General features: G+C 34.5%; 1 protein-coding gene and 1 long non-coding RNA gene across 4 annotated transcripts in view; one reads left to right on the plus strand and one right to left on the minus strand.

Moving 5' to 3' along the window:
• Nucleotides 1-24,008, minus strand: part of LOC111684114 (disco-interacting protein 2) — a 229,272-nt gene that overhangs the window by 112,306 nt on the left and 92,958 nt on the right. The window lies entirely within an intron of this gene.
• On the plus strand, nt 654-22,875 carry LOC124420334. Its single transcript, XR_006941130.1, has 3 exons — nt 654-926; nt 991-1,205; nt 22,050-22,875. It is a non-coding gene; the product is annotated as an uncharacterized LOC124420334 (long non-coding RNA).

Consider the following 24,008-nt stretch of genomic DNA (forward strand, 5'->3'; position numbering starts at 1 on the left):
GCGAGGCACCCCTGGACGTCACCCCAAGTACCTCAAAAGCAGCTCAGGTCCGTATTGGCAAAATGCCGATATCTGCAGGGCCAGCAGCCCGGGGCAAAACGTCCGAAACCGTTGCCCCCCAAGCCGCATGACAGGACCTTCGGTGAAGTGGTTGAGAACAAATTCACGCGTGCTGTCATCGACAGGGGTGACATAGATGGCGCTATGTCTCCATCCAGATGGGACATAGTGCGAAAAAAGCTGATGGGGGTGTTCTGGGAAGTTCTTAAACAGAACCCTGGTCCCCCCACAGTGTGAGGACGGCGGTTGGTTTCACAACAGAGTGAAGCTAATGGCCTGTTCTAACGAGCGCTCAGCTAAGCTGGATGTGGTCTCTGTGAACGAAATCCCACGAAGGCCAAGATCCACCGCCATAATTCCTGCGGAACCACATAAAAAGGCAGCGATACTGGAGCTTCTACAGGTTGGCAATCCGGATCTTCCAACTCAAGATTGGAAGGTCGTCAGGGTTTCTCAACCTGTAGGAAGCTCCAGAAGGATTGTTGTGATCCTGAACCAGGAGTCTTTGGCGCCGCTTCGCGAGAAACAAGGGAAGGTCTACTACGGCTTCGAGTCGATCTTCCTTCGTGAAGTCAATCAACTTCTAAGTTGGTTAAGAAGGGGGAAGAGTCAGTTGACGAGGACGATCTCCTTGCCTATGACAAGGAGGACGCCAACGTCACAGTGTTGCGTAAAGACAAAAAAGGAGATGGTGAGAGTAACCCAAATTAATCTCCACCACTCCAAAGCAGCCTCGGCTGCACTGCTCCTCCGAATGGGTGTAAGTGGGGAGGAGCTCGCCCTAGTCCAGGAACCCTGGATTCACCAAGAAAGGGTGAGTGGACTAGGCATGAAAAGCTTTAAGCTATTGTACGCAAAAGGATCTGGTAAGATTCGATCCTGTATAGTAGCCAAAAGCAGTCTCAACATCTTCATTCTTTCTGATTTCAGTGATGAAGACACCGTAGCAGCCATATGGGAGACCAGTGTAGGTGCTATATTGGTTATCTCGGCGTACATGGCTCACGATCACAGCGACCAGCCACCGAACAACCTGGTCTGCAGATCCATAGAGATGGCAAACTCAAAAAGCATGCCGATCATTATGGGGGCTGATGCCAACGCCCATCACACTGTCTGGGGAAGCTCGGACATAAACGCTAGAGGTGAGTCAATCTTTAACTTCATTCTAAGCAATAATCTTGATATTTTAAACTCAGGATCCGAACCGACATTTATTGTTTTAAACAGAAGGGAAGTTCTTGATATTACGCTGGTTAGTTCTATGCATCATGATAGGATAAGGGGATGGAGAGTCTCAAGTGACTGCTCTTTCTCTGACCATCAGTACATCGATTTTGAAATCGTAGTTGACAAAGTGGCCCCAAAGCCCTTTATAAACAGGAGACGAACAGATTGGGAAATGCAAATGGGGCTAATCACACGTTCACTCCAGGAACGTGTGATTAGCGGTTGAAACCATAAATCAAGCTTTCAAACACGCGACTTCACTGTCTTGCAAACGGAGTATGCACAAAGGCAGATGCAGGCCCCCATGATGGTCTGCGGACATTGCGAAATCTCGAAAAGAGACGCGCAGACTGTTTAACGAGCCAAAGAAAACAGGAAACTGGATTTCTTACAAGACCTCGGTAAATCGTTTCAAGAACCTGGTAAGAAATGCAAAGCGCAAATCTTGGAAAACCTTCTGTAGCGGCGTGGAAGGTTCTTCTGAGACCAGTCGTCTGCGCAAAATCTTATCATCTACTCCTCCTGTCCCAAGTTTCATTCAGAAACCTTGTGGCAGTTGGACGACCAGCAGCCAAGAAACCTTAGAAATTTTAATGGCCACTCACTTTCCAGGCTGTCAATCTCCGGAAAACGGGATTGTCATGCAGTTTACAGATCTCCCAGCTGATACAGGAATATCCATAAATGAAGATAAGATCAACTGGACGTTAAACAGCTTCGACCCCTACAAATCACCGGGTCCTGACGGTATAATACCTGCGGATTTGCAACACAATGCTGTCCATCTTATGCTTTGGCTAACGCGGATATATGATGCCTGTTTAAAATGGTCTTATATACCCGAATCCTGGACCAAGTGCACAGTGGTCTTCATTCCGAAAGGAGGAAAGACCTCTCACACGAAGACAAAGGATTTTAGACCAATTAGTCTATCCTCCTTTCTTCTCAAAACTTTGGAAAGGATAATTGATCTGCATCTCAAACCTGACCATCTATCAGCATCTCAACATGCCTACATGAAGGGAAAATCTGTTGAGACTGTATTACACTCGCTAGTTTGTCACATTGAAAAGACAATAGCGCAAGGGGAATATACTCTTGTTGCCTTCTTGGACATCGAGGGGGCTTTCAACAATGTTCACTCTGGGTCGATAATAACGGCCTTAACTGGCCTGGGTATAAACCAACCAATAACAGCTTTCATCAAGAGATTACTGACTCAACGAATCATTATCTCCGAAATGGGAGCAGCAAATGTCACAAAAGTAGCAAATCGCGGTACCCCACAAGGTGGAGTTCTATCTCCACTCCTGTGGAACCTAGCGTTGAACCCACTTCTTATGGATCTTAGATCTATGGGATTTAAGGTAATTGCATATGCAGACGTTGTGTCTGTAGTAGTATCTGGCAAATATCTGGATACTTTATCGCAAAGGATGGAGATTGCACTCAAGACACTCAGTACGTGGAGCAACGTCAGTGGCCTTGGTGTAAATCCATCGAAAACGGAACTTGTTCTCTTCACTAAGAAGTACAAGATACCCTCCTTCACTCTTCCACGACTGAATGGGATAGAATTGAAGTTATCGGAAAGTGCTAAATATCTGGGAGTAATCCTAGATTCAAAACTATCATGGCGTTTGAACACTCAATCTAGAGTATCAAAAGCGGCTGCGGCCTTATACTCGTGTAAGAGAGCAATTGGCAAATCATGGGGCATAAACCCCAAGAATACCAAATGGCTCTTCGACATGGTAGTCAAGCCCATACTATCGTACGGTGCACTTGTATGGTGGAAGTCTGTATAAAAAAAGGACTCACACCGCAAACATTTTGATGGAATCCTTCGTACATCAGCTCTGTTGATAACGGGGGCTCTCCGCACCACCCCATCAAAGGCTCTCTTTGTCATGATGGGATGGTTACCTATTGATCTAATGGCCCAAGAGGTTGCCCTCAACGCGGCTATTAGGCTCAATACAATTGGTATGTGGCACATGATTCAGTCAGGTCACTGGACATCAGCAAATTCCTGGTAATACCATCGCGGACTCTCTTGCCAAGTTAGGCTCCTCACTTGCAAGAGAGCATACCGACCCTTTTGTCGGTATACCGCTTTCAACCTGCAAACGCTCGATACGTGAAAAACTATATGAGCTTGCGCAATGCAGATGGTCGACTGAAGCCACCTGTAGACAGGCAAGGTTCATGTGGCCATCTTACGACCCACAAAGATCCCAAGCCCTTTTCTACATTCCGAACTTAACAGCAGTGGTAACTGGCCACTGGCTTTTCGGACTCCATGGAAGAAGACTGAACTTACCCAGTAACGACTTCTGCAGGAGCTGCCAGGATGAAGAGGAAGAAGAGAGTATAACTCACTTCCTCTGTCATTGTCCTGCCCTAGCTGATCACAGAATGGGTCTGCTAGGTAGCTATTTTCTGCACGACCTAGCGGATCTATCGGAGGTTGATATCCGAAAGATAGACTCCTATATTCGTGCGACAAACTGGTTCGGTGGAGACCAGAGTGATTAGGTTGAAGTGTACTAATACGCCGATCGTTCCCTCTCGTTTCAGGTATCACAAAGGGATCAGAATACTGGACCCAAGTGTGTCCCCAGTGATGACATCGCGAGGACGACCTGCCTACCTAACCTAACCTATCTATCGTCAATTTCTATCTATCTATCTATCTATCTATCTATCTATCTATCTATCTATCTATCTATCTATCTATCTATCTATCTATCTATCTATCTATCTATCTATCAAAAATTTGAATTATCTTACAGTTTTTAAGATATACGAAATTTTGTTTTTAATTCATAAATGAGGTGCCAAGCCCCCCATTGAAAGTCCGGACGTTATTCTCTAAATGTTCACTTGAGTGTCGATGTTCTTTATGTAAAATTTGCAGATTCTAGCTCTAATATTTTCTTAGATATACGATTTTTTTCTATTTTATACATGTGGGGGCTTCAAGCTCCAAAATGTTAAGAAAAATATTAAAGAAATTTGTGCAATATTCGAAGAATCTAATTCTATTAATTTCCCAGTTAAACGAAATTTTTTATTTAATTCATTAGGAGGTACCAAGTACCCCATTGGAAGTACGCCTCTAAATATTGAGATGACTGTCAAAGTTCTTCAAGTAAAATTTAAAGGTTCTAGCTCCTATAGTTTCTCAGATATACGAATTTTTCTATTTTATTCATATGGATCCAAGTCCCAAAGATGAAAGTCCGCTTTTTTTTGCTTAAAAATGTTCAGATAAATATTAAATTTCTTCGTGCAAAATTTTAAGAATTTAGTTCTATTAGATTCCCAGATAAACAAATTTTTGTATTTAATTAATAAGTGAGGTACCGCACCCCTCATTGGTAGTGCGACAACTTATTACCCAAAATGTTTACATGCCCACTTTGATATAAAGCGGGCCACAAAATTTGAGGACTCTAACTCTTATATTATTTCCAATATACGTATTTAATATTTTCTTAATATGGCCGTGGCACCTCGCCCACTTGAAATTGAAAAAAAAAAAAAAAACAAAAAGTAACCAGATATAGAGGAACACACAGTGAATAAGTAAGTGAGACCCAAATAGCACACCATTTGGTGTAACTAAATCTACCAATTTGTAAAATTTTATCCAAATTGGCTCAAAATTTAATAAAATAAAAATTCCCATTTCTACGTCACTTTTGGTACTTTTTTCTTCCTAGTGATGTAAAAAAGGGGTTATTCCAAAAAAATGTAACATCATAGACATATATAGACAAACCAATAAATAGGAAACAATGTTTTACAAAAAAGTACCAAAAATTAGTAAGATTTTTACAATTTAAACGTCCGAATTTCCCAAAAGTACCAAACTTATAATAGTAATGTTTTAATAAGGTACGAATGTGATCTAAATTGTATTTCTATGTTCACTGGTTAAAAAGGTACATTAGGTTAAAAAATACAGTTTTTACCGATTTACTCCTAAAATGAACCGAATTTCAAAAAAGTACCAGACACCGTTTATTTATTGAATTAACAAGGATAAGTGTAACTTTTTTGTAGAATCTCTTTTAGGTTACCGAATTTATCCGTTTTTACCCTTTTTTATTCCCTTAAAATTTTAATTTTTATAAATCCCTTCTTAGTGGATCTACATAACCATAATAAATACATTTAGTGTCAAAATATCATGTTTCTAGGTTTAGCCATTTAGGCGGTGCGATGATCAATTAGATAAAGGGCCAATAAAGGTACCAAAATCACCTTTGATATCCAACCATAGGACTCAAGAGATTTATTTATTCATTTTACACACAAAAAATATGATTAAATTGTGTTTCTTTTCAATGTGCACCTAAATTTGAATACTTATGTGAGAAACTGTATTAAAATATTTGTCAGAAGTATATCTATGATGAAAATATGTAACAGAATATGGTATTGCGTAAGTCGTGCTTTAATAGAAAGTAAGACAGAATGTATCGATGTGTAGCTGTTGGTATCAAATCCCGTAGCTCGAATTTGCTGAAATTTGACAGTCATCGCTACATCAGAGGTACATTTAAAATTCTGAATCATAAAACTCTAAAAAAGAAAATCTGAAAATTCTGAAAAGTTTTAAAACTAAAGGTTGAACCCACAAAAGTTGTTGGTATCTACAAAACGAAATGTCCAATCAAAATAAAATTTAACTTCCCCTACCAACATTTTTAAGAATAGGGCCATATTTCGCCCTACTACCCTTTGAGCCCTCTTGTAAAAAAATCTCTTTTTTTCCAAAAAGACTAAAAATATTCCGAAATAAAGTTAAAAAACAAACCAAATGCTTTATTTTTTAAATAATCCCCATTTTTAACATACATACATACATACATACATACATACATACATACATACATACATACATACATACATACATACATACATACATACATACATACATACTGACTGCTGTAGGGTATCATATGGTCGGCTATGCCCGACTATACATACATTCATACCTGTTTTTCTATAAAATTTGAAATAAGGGGTGAGATCGAAAAATTCTTAACATACATATATGTTTATAAAAAAGAAACCACTAAACTTACAGCTTTATTTTTTTATTTGATTCAAATTATTATTACAATTTACAAAAAAAAATATTTTTATAGTTTTAATCACTAGTGATGAAATTTTTAACCCTTTTCGGAAACCCTTCCATTAACGTTTTTATAGTGCTTTCTGTCACTTTGCTCGAACATGTAGTCCATCTCCGTTTAAAATCTACCACACTTTTGGACACCTTTTTTGTACTCTTCAATTCTCTTTTAACAAGAGCCCAATATCTCTCCACTGGCCTTAGCTCCGGGCAGTTTGGAGGATTTGCCTCTCTTGGTACAAATACCACATTATTGTTCTTGTACCACTCAAGGGCTTGTTTACCATAGTGATAGGATGCCAAGTCAGGCCAAAAATAAGTGGACACATTATGAAGTCTTATGAATGGAAGCAGCCTTTTTTGTAAACATTCCTTGATGTAAATTTCGGTATTTATAGAGCCCGTTGTAACAAATGATTGGCTTCTTTTGCCGCAACTGCATATTGCTTGCCATACCAAGAACTTTCTGGGAAATTTTGTCTGCTTTTGGGTCCTAAACTTTTCTTCAACATTCCCTCGAGCATCAGCAACATAAAAATTTTGACCTGGAAGTTGCGAAAAATCTGCCAGAACATACGTTTCGTCATCCATTATGCAGCAAGAATATTTTTTTATAAAACTTGACTTCAATTTCCGTGCTCTTTTTTGGCCTCTAAATTTTTAGCAGCGTTCCTGTCAGGAACTTTTTGAGCCTTGTATGTTTTTAAACCTGCATTAGCTTTAACTTTTCGTACCAAATAGTCCGAGCACTGAGCTAACCGAGCTGCTTTCCTACCGGATGTGTTGGGAGCTCTTTTGAAAATGTGTTCTATTTTTTTGGCTTTAGAAACATCATGTGGACCATTCCTTCTACCTGAACCAGGTTTTCTATCAACTGACAAGTTCTCCCGGTACTGTTTAATAACATTGGAAACAGTTTGACGGCAGACCTTTGTAGGCTTGGCCAACTTTTTGTAAGACCAAGTTGGGTTTAGTTGAAAATATTTAATAATTTAAGTACGCACCTTTTTTCTGGTCACTCATTTTAATCAGATTAACAAAAAAATTAATATAATTGACATTACACATAATAACTGACATGTTTTTCAAAGGTAACTTGATCAAAAAAAAACCAAATAATACTTTGGTTGAAAAATGTAATGAAAAACGTGTGTTAAGAATTTTTCGATCTCACTCCTTAATATTCTAAATTGTATGGGGTTGTGTTGGTTTTTGGAGAATTTGTGAAGGGAGATGTTTATGTTGTAGGAAATTAATAACCATGGTGGATAGTCTTTTCAATTTTATTTAATGGGATTAATGTCGAGTTGTAAACTATGGCATTTTTCTTTAATTTTACCAATAACAAAAATAATTTTGGGTGTTTTATTTGACTTTGTGATTTAAGACATAATGGATCTTAGTAATTGTGTGTATTGTGTTAGTTTTACTTAATTTACATTTCGCGGAGAAACCGAAAAAAGGTAAGAAGTATCTAATTTTAGAAATAAGTAAATCATTTGTTATAGTCATCGAATTTAATGGGCAACAATTATAGTTTTAGATTGATAGGCATTTTATAACGTTCATAGATTTACTCAGAGATTTCGTTATATGATCAATATGGGTATCCCAGATATATCTTTTATTTATGTATATACCAAGTATTCTGAGGAGGTCTACTTCTGTGATTTGCGAATCACAAGTATATAATATTTTAAAATATTTAGCCTACTAATATAGATTTGTTTGAACAATAATATGTAAGTGGGGACTCACAAACCCAATATACCCTCCCCACTAAAGTGGTGTAGGGTATAAAATTTTTACTTCAATTTATTGTAATTATGTGTTCATTTAAGATCCAACTATTACATATTTAATAACGTTATCAATTTTTTTATATGAATGCTTATTCAAAAATTAAAGAATTCGCGTTCAAATGCTCACATTTAGACCGGCAGTAGTGGCAGGGTGTACTATTTTAAAATCAAAGAGCTACTCTTTTCAACGTAAATTACATATCCACGGAAGTAGGGGGAGTAGTAGTATACAGAATTTTGTAATACAACTTCTGTCAATCTTTGAAAAATCACTTTAAACTATTAAAATGTTTATGGAATTCGTAAACTCTTGTTTGACTGTCTACAACAAAGTTAATTTGTTCCACCAATTCAACGCAAGATTGAACTTGGGTGTTCCCAGAATTCTTAAATAAAATACCTAAAATACCTGGGGACAAATACAATAAAAAAGCATATTAGCAGAGTGGGACAATTGAAGCTCTGTCGTAGACGTATTTATTGGAGTAACGTTTAGTGCAAGTTTCAAAATGTCTGTTTACCCAGCTTTTCAGGATTTTTCTTTCCAGTTCCTTTGCTACTGATGGTAAGATGGTAAACCAATTTTGAAAGGCATACAGTGGTAGACATTCGTTTGAACGCAACATAATTTAAATATAAAAATAAAAAATTAAAAAGAAATTCACTTTTCTAATATTTTGCATAAAATACTATAAATATGACTAGACATTCATTTGTACGCATGTTAAAAAAAAAAAAAAAAAAAATTCATTGCAAAATTAAGAAAAAACTTCAAATTAGTATTTTATATGCCCATCTTTATTCAATATGACTGAATACATCCTGTTTCGCATCGATTCCACCGAATTTTGAATGGTTTGTATACGAATATCCTGTCAACATTCCTTTATGGTATATCTTAACTCATTTGCAGATGTAAAGTGCCTTCCTTTTTCATAAACAAGAATGCCCCATAGGTTTTCAATTGGATTGCAGTCAGGACTGCAAGCCGGTCATCCCATTACCTCTATATTTTTCAGAAAACCAAGCTTTACTGCGCCTAGATACATGTATTGCGGCATTATCCTGCTGAAATAATAATCCTTATCAGGATATTCATCAAACTGTGTTAACAGGACGTCTTCTAACAGTTCTGTGTACATTTCGGAATTCATTTTCGTAGATATAAAGCAAATGGGAAGCTTGAAATCGTAGGAGAAAGCTCCTCACACCATAAGACTACATCCACCAAAATTCTTCGATCTAACAACATTGTGTTGCACAGTGGGGCAGAATGGAAATTTTTTGGAAATAAATCTGGCATTTCAAAACGGCTGACGTGATCGTAGCCAAGGAGTATTCGAGTTTAAGTTTTGAAGATGAACCCCGCAGATGCCCCAGGGACGGCGCTGTGGCGGCTCAAAGTAGGGTACCTACGACATGTAAAATGTTTAAACTCGTGCCATTTTTTTGTTTTTCACCCAAATACATGCTTGGACATACTACTTATCTCTTATAATATCCGAGTTATAGGCATTTAAAAATTTAGTGATACAAAATTTACCATACCTTGGTCCGCTTTTTTTTGAATACCGGGCGTAATTTTGGACCAAATGGACTTTTTGGAAATGGAATTTTTCCTTGTTAGGTAGTCAACAAAATTTCCAATAATATACAAAAAATTTCAGATCAATATCATTTACAGATCCAAAAATATACGTTTTTTAATTTAAAAATTCAAAAAATTTTAGATTTTTGCCGTTTTTTTTTTGCCCAAAATGTGTCTTAACTCTTTTATTAATAAAATAAAATTTTCTTTAAGAACATATAACAATTTTATAGTTTTCTAAAAGGTATCTTTACGCAGAGCGCTTTGGCGTAAAAAACTTGTCCTATTTTTTGAAAATGTTGCCACTGCGTCCTTCCGAATATGACCTATTTTTTATCAAAACTTCAACTTTGGGCGACATGTTCGAAAATCCCAAAGCTGGGATCAGAAAACTGAAAGCAGTTTTGGAAACCTCAATGTGTTTTCTATTTACTCCAAAAGTATTTTCCCAGCCCTGTAAGAAATGTGGGCCCTATGGGCAAAAATGTAAAAATCCCATTTTTGGGATTTTCATTCCTATTTTTGGGAATTGCGGGATGCCCTTTGACCTCTTCAATTTTTTTTGCATTTTCTTATTTGAAATGACAAATTTAACAAGCGTTGAAGATTTCATTGAGTTTTGTTCATAAATAAAGATTTTGTCATATATAACATATTTGTTAAATTTTTAAAACTATGATTTATATCAAAATTTTAATAGGATCGCAGATAGTTAGAACAATTTAGTCCATATTTATCCCTTAATATCTTTTTTTAGTTAGATATGGAAATTCTCGACCCTTTACAAAAAATTTCAAACCAATATCTCAATTACATTCAAAAATATGTTCATTTAAACCTGTATCCTTTAATTTCATATTTTTCATATTTTAGTATTAAATATGACAGAACATGTTTAAATCTTATATTTACCTATTTTCTATTTGTTTGCTTATCCTTATAATTGAAAAGTCCTATTATGCTTAAATTTTCAGAAATTTATAACTATTTTTTACCCAAATTTTTTCGACAGATCATTTCGTTGTTTCGTTTATGATCATGTAGGTAAAAATATTCAGGTAATGATAATTTCGATTCATTCACTAATAAGAAATATCAATGACTGAATTACAGGTTATAGTAATATAGTCCTAAATATTAATAGGTAGACAGTTCGTAATTTTTTACTTTGGAATACATGTATCGGAAATGACAAGAATTGGTATATAAGTAAACTTCTCAGATTTTAAGTACCATATTTAATAAATCTACAATGAAGATTACATTAAAGTACGAAGAGTCGTGTTCCGTTTTATGGAGTGTATCTTCAAAAGGGCCAGAAAGAATTGAAGACATTTCAAATTATATAAAAACTACATATAATAGAAAAGTAGACAAAACAGGCATATCAAAAATTGAAAACTTTTTGATGTAAAAAGTAAGTCTGTGGATGGAAATCAAAAGAAATTTAGATTAAAATTTTGTAGTTGGATGGAAACTTCTACGGAAATCTCAACTTACAACACATCAGCAGGAGCGCCTTGCAAGTCATACGAAGTCTTATGTTCAAGGTCAAAAAAAGAGGGTCACACAAAAACTTTTTTCAATCTCAAATGAGGAAATTGCTGATACATTTAACGAAATGCTGAAAAAGGAAAACCAACCAATTGATGCCGTACATATTGCAACTATTCTCCCTAATGCATCACCAAAACAACTTAAGCGAATTGTGGAAAGTATACCAACTCCAACATCACAATAAAATTTTACTGAAGAGGAAGCAATAGCGCTTATGTTAGAACTAGGTCTCAGTCGAAATAAGTACCAAATATTAAGGAAAGCTCTGCATTTAAAAGGACACAATATATTACCATCATACAAGGCGATCCAGGAAAAAAAAACAAACTATCCTACCATCACCTATTGCTGTTAATGATGTGGAAGCTTGTATTGATATATCATCTTTGCTCGAAAACACAGCATCAAGAATTGTGTCAGACTTTTCAGAAGACCAACTAAGGAAAATAACTGTGATGTTGTCTTCATGTGTAAGTGGGGATGTGATGGTTTATCAGCACTTCCAGAATACAAACAAGCTTGTGGAAGTCGAACATTAGCAGACTACAAAAGTGTATTTATGTCATCATTAGTGCCATTGCGAATTCGTTCATATTCCCTTAATCCATCATCGTCAAGCATCGGAAATTCATTTGAAGATATATGGATCAATACAACTCCGGGTTCAAAATTGGATTTGAATATATAAAGGAGTCAAAGAAAACAACAAAAGATTTAGTGGAATATTTAAAAGATGAAATAAATGCACTGGGGCCCATTTGCATAAAAATAAAGGAATTCTCTATTAACGTATCATATCAGCTAAGCTTAACAATGATTGATGGAAAGGTCAGCAATGCCATAACAGAAACTTCTTCCTTCTGGAGATGCTCAATATGTAATGAGAAAAAGTCGCAATTCTCAAATATAGACAAAGCAGAAGTATTAATGAAGAAGTCCTGTCTTTCGGAATTTCACCACTTCATGCCAGAATACGATTTTTGGATTATTTTTTACACATAGCATACGACCTAAAATATAGAAGTGTGCCAGAGAATCTTACTAAATCAACAAAAAATAATGAAGAATTGAAAGAACTGAGAGCTGCGGAAAAAAGCAGAATCCAAGAAGAATTTAAAGTTCAGATGGAATTAAGCATCGACAAACCACTTCCAAGTTGCGGTAGTACAAATGACGGTAATACGGCGAGAAGGTTTTTCGTGATTTTGAAATTACTTCAAAAATAACTGGAATCGACAAGGAGTTGCTTCGAAGAGTTAACACTTTTTTAATGGCACTGAATAGTAAACATAAAATTAATGGAAATCGATTTGGGGAATATACATCTGAAATTTCTAAATTACTTGTATCTCTGTATCCATGGAGGGAACTAACACCAACATTACACAAAGTATTGTGTAATGGTCAAATAATAATTGAATCGAATATTCTTCCACTTGGAGAGTTAACAGAAGAAGCCCAGGAAGCGAGGAATCGAGATTTTAAGCATGTTCAACTTTTCAGCTTAAGAAAATGCTCCAGGCAATCACAGAATGAAGATATTTTTAATAGTTTACTTCTATCTTCTGATCCTGTTCTTTAGTTAGTTAGTTAGTTAGTTAGTTAGTTAGTTAGTTTGAAAGGAGGATGTATACACATCAAATCCGAAGAAATACACCTAGGCCTCTATCGGGCCTGTTGTGCGCTCCTTAACCAGTGCCACGGGTGGGAATCGAACCCACCACCTCCGGTCTACCAGACTAGAACACTAACCACTAACCTACCGGAGGCCACATCCTGTTCTTTGAACTATGCGAAAAAGATGGATTTGTTATGAAACTCTATCATCTAAAAACGAGGAAGATTTAAAGGACTTATATTACCTTATGGATATGTATACCGATATGACAGATTATTTTATAGAAAATAAGTAGTGTTAGGAATTAACTATATAAGTAGGTTGTAAGAATTAATTGTATTATGTTTAAGATAAACAGTTCAAATAAAAAAGCTATTATACTAACTGATGATATTGTATTAAATTGTGTTTTATATTTCGGTGGGCGGGAAAGGTGGTTTGTGTGGGGTGATTTAGGTGTTGTTGTGCGTGGCTCATAATAAAATTATATTTTTTATTGTATATACAATGTTATAGTCTTTAATAAAATAATTAACTAAATAGTTTTTAAAAATTGTCCACATATTTTATTAAACACCAAATGTATGTTCTGTCATACTTAATACTAAAATATGAAAAAGATGAAATTAAAGGACACAGGTTTAAATGAACTTATTTTTGAATGTAATTGAGATATTGGCTTAAATTTTTTTGTAAAGGGTCGAGAATTTCCATATCTAACTAAAAAAAGATATTAAGGGATAAATATGGACAAAATTGTTGTAGCTATCTGCGATCCTATTAAAATTTTGATATAAATCATAGTTTTAAAAATTTAATAAATATCTTTATTTATGAACAAAACTCAATGAAATCTTCAACGCTTGTTAAATTTGTCATTTCAAATAAGAAAATGCAAAAAAAAAAAATTAAAAGGTCAAAGGGCATCCCGCAATTCCCAAAAATAGGAATGAAAATCCCAAAAATGGGATTTTTACATTTTTGCCCATAGGGCCCACATTTCTTTCAGTGCTGGGAAAATACTTTTGGAGTAAATAGAAAACATATTGAGGTTTCCAAAACTGCTTTCAGTTTTCTGATCCCAGCTTTGGGATTTTAGAACATGTCGCTCAAAGTTGAAGTTATGATAACATTTTCAAAAAATAGGACAAGTTTTTTACGCCAAAGCGTTCTGCGTAAAGATACCTTTTAGAAAACTATAAAATTGTTATATGTTCTTAAAGAAAATTTTATTTTATTAATAAAAGAGTTAAGACACATTTTGGGCAAAAAAAACACAAAAATCTATTTTTTTTTTAATTTTTAAATTAAAAAACGTATATTTTTGGATCTGTAAATGATATTGATCTGAAATTTTTTGTATATTATTGGAAATTTTGTTGACTAACTAACAAGAAAAAAATTGAGTCCATTTGGTCCAAAATTACGCCCGGTATTCAAAAAAAGGCGGATAAATCTGGGTATTTGGGTGAAAAACAAAATGGCATGAGTTTAATAATTTAACATGTCGTAGGTACCCTACTTTGAGCCGCCACAGCTCCGTCCCTGGGGAATCTGCGGAGTTTATCTTCAAAACTTAAACTCGAAATTTTATCCCGATCGGATCAGCCGTTTAGAAATGCCAGATTTATTTCCAAAAAATTTCCATTCTGCCCCACTGTGTGTTGGTTTAAATTGTTCCAATAACAGCTGTAGCAGTCAGGACCTTCCAGGTTAAACTTTTTTGTCATCAGAAAAAATTATTTATTTCCACACCTACTTCCAAGACATGTGGCCTGCGAAGATAAGCGAGCCTTTGACTTTAGTTATGACCATTAAAAGGATGGAGTCGCATTTAAAACTCGTGCTATAGTTCGGGGAGTTACTGGTAGTTGCAGTTTTTCTTAATTTCCCTACAGGATAGGTGATTTACCTCTTTGACACAACGATAGTTTGGTATTTCCTTTAGTTTTATATTTTATTCCATATTTTTTGCCTTTTTGAGGTAATTCCTGATGTCCCTCGGAACGATTTACAATACGAGCAATTTCTCGGTTGGAATAACTTTTTTCAATTTTTTCAATATCAATTAAATTCTTTTCGGTTTCATTCAAACGTTTTCCTGAGCCCATTTCTTATAATAATTTCAATAAAAAGAAATTAATTTTTCTGTACTAAATAATTTAATACAATTTATTTCACCTTATTTTTGATAAAAATGCCCTCGAATAAACTTTGGCACTGACAATTTAATCTTATTTGTTACTGCACACAAACGATTGTCTTACTGAATTATGTTATTTTTTTTAAAGCGACAAGTGTATTTTTTAGAAACATTTACAAGCCTAACGGTACCCATTCGGAGTTACTCTCTCTTTAGTGTATATAAAAAGCACGAATTTGAAAAAAAGTTAGTTGTCTGAGAAATGCCAAAAGAATATTTAAAAAAAAATTATATGCGTACAAACAATTGTCTATCACTGTATAATAAGATGGATTTTATAGCAGTTTTGTAAACCAAGAGTTTTGTTTTTTGAGGTTAAATATTTGAAAGCCGTAACAATCACTTATTAACACAATAAATAAAATAAGTCTAAAATGCAAGAAAATTCATGTCAAACAAGTAAATCAAAAAAACAAAAATTGCCTCTTTTATTGAAGATAATATATTTATCAAGTTTATTTGGATTGAAAATCTTGATCTCAGTACAAGATATTAGAAACAAAAATTACTGCAATATTTTCGAAATGGGTCTCAAAAATACGTAATTTTTAGCGGGTTGTCGGAAAAATAATTAATTTTTTCTTAGAACTTTTTTTTTGGGAGGAAATTATACTAAATATATGGAGAATAATCGAAATTAATCAAAATTAATCCTTAAAAATAATCAACTAATTTTTTGATTCACCAAAGCGGGAAAGGTAATCCATAGTACCTCTAATGACTATAGACCGATCAGTCTGCCATCGTTTTTATTGAAAACATTGGAAAGATTGGTTAGATCTCTCCTAATAATTTTAATATATTATTATTTAAATATCTTGTATATGAATTTTTTATATATTTTGGTTCTGATTTGAATATCTAGATGAACTTAAGACATTTTCGTAATTTTTTCCTATTATTATTGGCAATCGCCTTTTCATTCCTTTGCTTTCCCCATTACGCTTATTTTCAAAATAAATCCGTTTTTGTTCGCTATTTCAGCGGAATTTTTTTGATCAATTGTGGTCAAAAATTGGATTTAAGGCGATGCTCTGAGCAGGTCATTCCAATTTTTCAGTGTTTTTTTTTTCTTACAGTAATGTTTTTAACCTTTGTCGTATGTTTAAAGTCATGAGCCTGTTGAGGCATTAAGTCTCCCAAATACATTTTTACTAAATACGCCCGTGAATTGCTCGTTTGTTAACTCTATTTTCGCAAAGATTCCCGCTTCTAAGGCTAAATAATGTACCAATACCGATAGCCCTCCACAATAATGTTTAAAACCTGGGGTATTGTTTTTAAAATATTGTATATTGAAGCGCTTAAATCCCACTCATTGTCGACATTTTCAAATTTTCGGTACACATTAGAACTCATCTGTTCAGCTACGCAAATACAAAATTAAAAACTAAAATCGAAAAAAAATTCTATGCTTTTAAATATGTTGCTGAAAGATTGAAGGTATGTGTCCCATTTCGAACTTTAGGTGTGGGTAACCTAGGGGAAATTTATTCAAAAAGCTCCAGTGAACAACAGGTGAGAACATTACAGTCAAATCTTAAAATCAGTGCCTTCGAAATGGACTTGGCCAACTTCATATCTCGGCAAGATAATTTACGTTTATGACGCACATTTATCTTACAAAATTCCGACAATAAAAAATCAATGTTGTCGGAATTTCAATAATTTAGTGTACAATAATATGTTTAAATTTGCTCAAATTTTTCACTCACATGCAAATTATTAATTATATATCGCTAAAGTATATCTTATGGTACTTTTAAGAATAAAAATAAATATGTGTTTGTTTGTATGTTTGAACGTTATAGACTACTAAACGGCTGAACCGATTTTCTTGAAATGTTCACATCGTATTCCTGTATGTCTGGAATAGATAATAGGCTACTTTTTATTTTGAATTTTCAAGTGGGCGAAGAGCCACACCCACATTAAGAATATATAAAATCGTATATTTGAGATGGTATAACAGAGTCCTCAAATTTTGTCTGAGGCACTTTAGTGTTAATATGATTATATGGGATAAAAAGTGTGCAGACTAGGGTTAGGGGGCGTGGTACCTCCCATATAAATTAAATACAAAAATTCGTTTATCTTAGAAAATATTACAGTTAGAATCTTCATCCATGTAAACATTTTGGGAAATATATTGGCGGACTATCCATGAGGGGAGCGGCACCTCCCATATTAATTAAATACAAAAACTCGTTTATCTTAAGATAATATAATATTGTCCTCAAATTTTGTTGGAGGCACTTTAGTGTCAACATGATTATATGGGATAAAAAGTCGCGGATTAGCGTTAGGGGACGTGGCACTTCCACGTCGTTCATCTTGGAATCTTACATTTTTGCACGAATAACTTTAACATAAATGTAAACATCCATGAGGGGAGCGGCACCTCCCATATTAATTAAGTACAACAATTCGTTTATCTTGGAAACTATTACAGTTAGAATCTTAAATTTTTGCACGAATAACTTTAACATCCAAGTAAACATTTTGGGTAATAAATTGGCGAACTATCCATGAGGGGAGCGGCACCTCCCATATTAATATAATACAAAAATTTGTTTATCTTAAGATAATATAATAGTTAGAGTCCTAAAATTTTGTCGGAGGCACTTTAGTATTAATATGATTATAGTGGATAAAAAGTCGGCGAACTAGCGTTAGGGGGCGTGGCACCTCCCATATAAATTAAATACAAAAATTCGTTTATCTTGGAAACTATTACAGTTAGAATCTTAAATTTTTGCATTTTGATAATATAACAATTAAAGTCTGGGCCACTTTAGTGTCACTATGATTATTTGGGATAAAATGTGGGAGGGCTAGCGTTAGGGGGCGTGGTACCTCCCATAAATACAAAAATTCTTTTAATAACATTAACATCCATGTAAACATTTTGGGTAATAAATTGGCGGACTACTCATGAGGGCTTGCAGCCCCTATATAAATCAAATAGAAAAATTATATATAACATATGTTAGGGCTAAAATCTTTAAATTTTACTTGAAGAATTTTGACATTCATCTGAACATTTACCCCTTTATTCACAAACAATATTTTTATCTTATAAATAAGATTTTGTATGGAAATTTTGTTTTATAAATAAAAAATTTTGTTTGTGAATAAGGGGCAAACTTAGAATAGGGATTTGACATCTCCTATATGAATTAAATACAAGATATTGTTTGTCTAGGAAAATATAGAACTAGATTCATAAAATTTTGCATAAATTACTTCAATATTCATCTGGACATTTTGGAAGAAAAATGCCGGACTTTCGTCTGGGAAGCTTGAAACCCTCACATGAATTAAATAGAAAAAATCGTATATCTAAGAGCTAGAGTATTTCAATTTTATATGAATAACTATGACATCCATGCGAACATTTAGAAAATAACGGGCGGACTTTCAATAGGGGGCTTGCACCACATATATGAATTAAATACAGAATTTCGTATATCTTGAAAACTGTTAGATAATTCCAATTTTTCAAAGATAGATATTAGGGAACTTGCAATAATTTGCTTGGCATCACTCATATGTAACATATTGTGAATCCGGAAAACTATTGGTTAGAATTTTCAAAATCTTAAAATGGGTCTTTTATTTATACTAGAGGGTAAACAGAAAATATTGTATATCTCAAGGCATAAGAATATGAATTATTAAGAATAAAAGTATATATTAAATTTAAGCAAGTAAAAAATAAATAGATTATGAATGTATTATTTTAGAATTTAAATGAAATATATTATTATCAAGAGAAATTATAATAAACCTTTGAGAAATATTTTATAATTTAGTATCTAAATAAATATTTTGTTGTTTATTATGTATTTAATTTCGATTGGGGTAGCGAAGCACACCGGGTATTAGCTAGTTAAGATATAAAAGAAAATGGTGTTTGTGATGTTCAAAAAATAAGGAATTCAAATTTTGGGTCTTCCCATTAAAAAAACATGAGAAAACATATTTTAACAAATATTTCACCAATATAAAAGTAGCTGGTGGAGGGTTATTAATTTGTATTCCATATTAGGTCCACATCCAGTCCCTTTACTAAAGTTAACGTTCCCACGACAATTGGATCTTCGCTCCGGAACGAACCGAATACTCTGCCAAATATTGTCAACCCAGCGACAGCTGTATCAACCGAAATTTTTTTCCCAGGAAAGAACTATTGGCCACAGTTGAACTGCTACAACAACAACTAACAACAACTCTCTATTATTGGTGGACTTAATTCCGCCTCCAAATTGCGCCATACCCGGTTTAGCTACTCTGTACTGAATTGGTAGAATAGCTAAACCGGGTATTGAGATTGCAGAGATTGCTCAGAAGAATCTCAAATTGCTTTTTGTTTGTTGTTTTTGACCTGAAAGTATTGGTTATATTTCACATTTTTCATAAAACTATTTAATACTTACAGTTTTTCTAATTTCCCTTGTAAAAATTTCCATTTTCGATATTAGTTTAGAATAAGAGGAAAGGGAAAAGAGAAAACATCCCTAGGGAATTTTTATTTAGAATAACAAAATTCCCAGGGAATAGTTATTCAGAATGATGATATTGAAACAAATAAAGCTTTATATATTCATTGAGTAAAGAGCTTAAGTTCAGATTCTAATTTTTAATTTTGTTTTTATTTTTAGAAGATTAAAATAAATATCTCGAAATAATTTAAAAAATTCCTTTTAATAAACAGATAATATTTTAACTCATTAAATGTTCAAATTTTCAAAAGGTACCAAATTTGTATTCTCAAATTTTTAATAGGTAAAAAATATAATTTAAATTTTATTTCTAAGTTTAATGGTTTAAAAGATACATATAGTACCAAAAATTTTCTAATATACCTTTTACCCCTTTTTTCCAAAAAGGTTTAAATTTCAAAAAAGTACCAGAACTTTTCAACGATATGTAAACACAAAAATCCTTTTTTGGTTATCTACATTCGTTTAGAACGTTTAGAACCCGTTTTTACCCTTTATTTTCGAAATCGTTGCTCCGATTTTTCTTAACAAATTGAATTTATATTAAATTGTTAAAGGCGTAATTGTGTACAATGAATCCTTCTACTTTTGTCCATTGATGTCCATGAGTCCAGTGGTGAGTTGTTTAGTTTTTACTCACCCAGTGATTGAAAAAGTACCACATAGGTACTTTTTCAATGCCAGGTACTCACGTAAATCCGGGAACTAAATCTCGGAAATTTGACTATACATATGTAATACTTGGACAGCCTTGCGTCACTCAAGTTAAAGTTATTATAGCTGGATTAAAAACTACAATTCCTATTAGGTCGAAATGTCTTCTCAATTGTATTCGATGATTGGTACACCTGACACAACATCACGTTGAGTTGATACGGGTTCCAGGGCATGAGGGCATTCAGAAAAAACGAAATATCTGATGAATGTGCAATCAGAGGGTCGTCCCTACATTTAACCCTTGCACAAATAGATATTCACACTCCCCTGACGACCCTATCAAAATTAAGATTAATGGGCTTTGAGTGAGACGGAACTCAGGTGGTCAAATATGTACCACCATCGAGACTGCTCTGGTCCACTTAATAACAGATAGGACTAGGACTCTCTTGTCTCTTAGTAAGAAATCGATTAGACTTCTAAGTGGCATTATTACTGGGCACTGTATGATTGGATATATGTCAGAACGTATGGGCTACCCAAATTATAGCTGCTGTAGAAGCTGCTTAGACGAAGAGGAAGTGGAATCGGTACAACACCTTCTATGTGACTGCCCAATTATACAAGAGCACAGACTACTCTATCATGGTAGAGCTCTTTTCCACGATCTAGACTGTCTCAGAAATGTGTCACTAATAAACATGATCGGTTTTGTTAAAAGTACCGGCTGGTTTACATGTAGACCGAACAAACCAAGTAGTCAACGAATTTAGGGAGGGAAACCATTCCTTCAATATTAGGAAATGGTAATTCTAAGGGTATCACAATGGGCCACAAGGCCCCCAAATGAACTCGCTTGCTAGCAACCCACGAAACCTAACCTAGACATAAATTATAAATATTACGTTTAATTTTAACTGCTCTTTTCATAACAAAACAAAATGTCGTCTAAAATACATATAAGTGCAGTCCAAGTGACAAAAATAGACATTCACAATATGATAAAAAAATATATATGAAATAAAAATATTCCAATCAAAAGATTGAATAAAAAATTTTAAATATTAAAGAACATGCTTGTTGTTGTGTCGAGTTTCATCTGTTTGTTTTAACGAAAACAAAAAGAGTGTTCAGATTGCTAACAGCGCTGCCATGCCCGCGTATTGCGCGGCTAAAACGCGCCGGGTGGGGTGGTTCTTCCCGGCAATGGACCTCACACTCACATAAAAATCATACCAGCTTTGGGTTTTTAATAAAGAAAATGGGTTCAAAGTAGTTCTACATCTCCCTACGGACATATATACACACACAAATTATAGCCCTCCCTCTCGAAGATTCATCCTCGCCATGACGTCATCTTCCTCGAGGTCCCGAATCTTCCCTGCAAACTGTTATACACTCTACTTACCGCCACTTAATTTCAAATTTACTCAATCATATTAAATGATAAAACTTTAAAAATTTTCATTTAAACATTAAAAAATCTTTATTTATTAAAAGTAAAAGAAACTAACAATATTTCATTAAATTTTGTTTTAGGTAAAATAATCAATTTAATCTTCAATAAGTTTTAGGTTTTAACAAAATTTGTTTTAAAGATTTAGCCTTAAGGTTTTAACAAATTTTTTCTTTGTGCCTTTTAATAATATCTAATATTTTCCTATTTTGCTATCATTTCAGGGCCCACAACCTGGACTATTGTTAGCTGGAGCTATACAGTTGCCACCTGATTACAGTGCTTCTTCTTTTAATTGGTGTGTCAGGGTGCACACGACATTGTCAAAAACTTTAAAGTGGCAGTGGAAAGTGTTAAATTTTTTAAGAAAATGTAATCTTTTTAAGTTTATTACATAAAAAAGTGGTAAGAAGACAATGTTGTTAAAAATAATAAAGTTCGAATATTGGTCTAATGGTACTGATGGACGACCTTTGTTTGAGTTATAATTTTAGGAAACGTTATAATAGACCAATCTTCGACACGACAGAAGCGTGAAAAAACGAAGGATTTATGTTCTAAAAAGTTAACATCAGTTCTTACCTCTGCTACCGACATGAGATATGAGGCGATCTTAATGAATAAGTATACAAGGAATGAAAATTTCGCAAGTGAGTATAAAACTTTTAAAACTGATAAAACAACATGATGTCACCAAAAGAAGCTTTGGGTGTCGTGAGAGCTATCAACCTTTACGTCCAAAGGCTAATTAGTCATTTCCATCATATAAATTAGTACATGAAGCTAAAAAACTGTGCTACCCAAAGTACAGTATTTACTTCAGCACACTAGCGAACGTCTAACAAAGAGGATTGATTTTAAATATGCTTGAACCTTCACAGTAAATGGGGTCTTGATAAGACCACTGGACATAACCGTTATAACGTTGTGTGAAAATAGACTTCAAGGCATTTAAAAAAGTAATAAACTTTAAGTTCAGCGTACATGCTGCTTGGGTATAAGTGGTGCCATGTGTACTACTTCAACCAAGGCTCTGGAAACGTTGCTAGGTATTCCACCCATTGAAACATATATAAGATATGAGGCGGCGCTTTCAGCCGGACGGCTCTTTACTTTAGGCAAACTGGCCAAAAATGGTTATAGGACACGTCATCAATGTATACTGGACACATTGGAAGGTTATACACATTCATCGGACATGCCTGATCGCATACCAGACACTGAATATGTCTGAAACTTTGAAACGCTAATCCCAGATAGAATGTCTTGGTCAAGCGGAACATTAGAGCAAATACCAGTAGGAATCCATTGCTACACGGATGGCTCTAAATTAGGGGACAAAGTGGACCTGGGGTTCTATATTGAAGACCCAGAAACAGAAATATACCACCGTTTACCTAATCATAACACAAGCTTTCAGGCAGAAGTACGAGCAATAACGGAATGTGTAAATTGGATTAGAATAAATATGGCGCCCACAGGGCTTAATATATTTACCGACAGCCAGAAGGCAATTTGTGCGATATCAGGTGATAGAATTAAATCTAAGACCGTATTGGATTGTAAGAAAGCTTTAACTGAATACTCTCCCAGAGGTAAGGTTCACATCATATGGGTACCAGGCCACGCGGGAGTAGTCGGCAACAAAAGGGCGAATGTAATAGCTTTTAAGGGAAGGGAGCTCCATGTAGTTAACCTGACAAACGCAAAACCATTCGACGCAACAAAAGCTGAATTAAAAACATGGATGAGAGAATCTCATAAGGCCTCTTGGAATAATGAAACGGTGGGTAGAACCACAAAGATTCTATGGGGTGACCCTGATGAGAGCAAGACGAGAAATCTTCTCAAAATGAGCAAGTATGAGGTTAGTATGATGGTAAGTATTCTCAGTGGACACACAGGATTACGAGCACAAGTATCTTGGAAGTGATGTTATTCCGGAAATAACATTCTTAATCAACACCGATTCGAAGATTCTTAGGAATTACGTCCAGGAAACTGAGTTTCTGAACATGGAAAAATAATACATTCAGTGAAATTTTTTTCTTAAATTGGAGCACACAACAGGCCCGATAGTGGCATAGGTGTATTTCTTCGGATTTGATGTAGTCTACATCCTCCTATCAGCCTAACCTAACCTAATTTCTTCCTAAACCAGCCAAAGGCGAGCATAATTTTTA

Source organism: Lucilia cuprina, chromosome 5 (genome assembly GCF_022045245.1).
Source record: "Lucilia cuprina isolate Lc7/37 chromosome 5, ASM2204524v1, whole genome shotgun sequence".
NCBI classification, from domain to species: Eukaryota; Metazoa; Arthropoda; class Insecta; order Diptera; family Calliphoridae; genus Lucilia; species Lucilia cuprina.